Source organism: Callorhinus ursinus, unplaced genomic scaffold (assembly GCF_003265705.2).
Source record: "Callorhinus ursinus isolate GAN/ISIS: 27379988/994484 unplaced genomic scaffold, GSC_fseal_2.0 scaffold60, whole genome shotgun sequence".
NCBI lineage: Eukaryota > Metazoa > Chordata > Mammalia > Carnivora > Otariidae > Callorhinus > Callorhinus ursinus.
This window is the reverse complement of record NW_027397122.1, coordinates 783017-784123: the sequence shown is the minus strand read 5'-3', so window position 1 is coordinate 784123 and position 1107 is coordinate 783017.

Below are 1107 nucleotides of genomic sequence, written 5' to 3'. Positions count from 1 at the left end.
GAATCATGACTTGTTGACTTTGTAAGTTCTCAGCCTGTTCAGATCACAAAAGATGTTAAAACGAACAAGTCCCCATTGCTGGTAAAGCTGCTCTGGATAGAAGGCCATAAGTGTGGCTGGAAAGCCTTCACGGAAGAGATTAGGTGTGCGAGTCATGAATCTAATCAATCTTCTTGGTGGAAACCAGGAAAAGATGGGATTTCCCAGGAAAAATACGTGAAAGGCACTCTTGTCTAATGTTGTAGACCCCCTTGACATGGAAGAAGAAAAGATCTGTAAGGGTACTAATGAGATATTATACCACTAGAACCCTGCTGGTCAGGACTCAAAGGGAAGACATGGGATGAAATATAGGAAAACTGTCACATTTCTGGGATTCCAGGGCAGGAAATGGAATGATAGAGCAACTAAGCTCTAAACATGTGCTGCGTATCAGAAAAGGAAGAAGAATTCTCAGGGTTGAACTTTAGTTTAAAGGAAGAGGCCAGGGAGATGAGGCTAGAGGCAGGACCAAGCAAGCCTCCAAGTGCACAGAGCAAAGCATCAAGCCACAGAAAATTATTCTTAGGTCTTGAAACGTAACAAATTTTGACATGCTGGGCACTAGTGACACTGTTATTCCTTTTATCCGCACCCTTTTGGAATGGAAATGTCTATTCTATGCCTGTGTTAACCTTAAAAATAAAGCTGACAGTTATTTTACCAGCAGAAAATGGGTTTATTCAGGAATAACAGAGAATTACAGTCTGGGACACGCAGGCTGTGGCAAAACCACAGGCATGTCTGCACAACAGAGGACGGGAGCCCTCTTTTATGGAGGAAAGATGGGAGTTCACAGGGGCTGTTATAAACAAAAAATCCATTGGTGTAACTGGGAGCTGGAAGTATAGTGGCTTCTCATTGGCTGAGCTGTGACTGTCTCTCATTGGCTGGTCTGTTACCAGGGAGAAGAGAAAGCCTTTCTTCTTCCTGCTGGGATAGTAAAGTATCACGGATTTGCAAGGTGGGTCTCTTCTTATTGGGTCTGCAGTTGACAAGTGGTAAGGGAGTTAGAACTCCACTGCCAGCCTCCATTTAGACTCCATTCTAAAGGATTTTTTAATTATT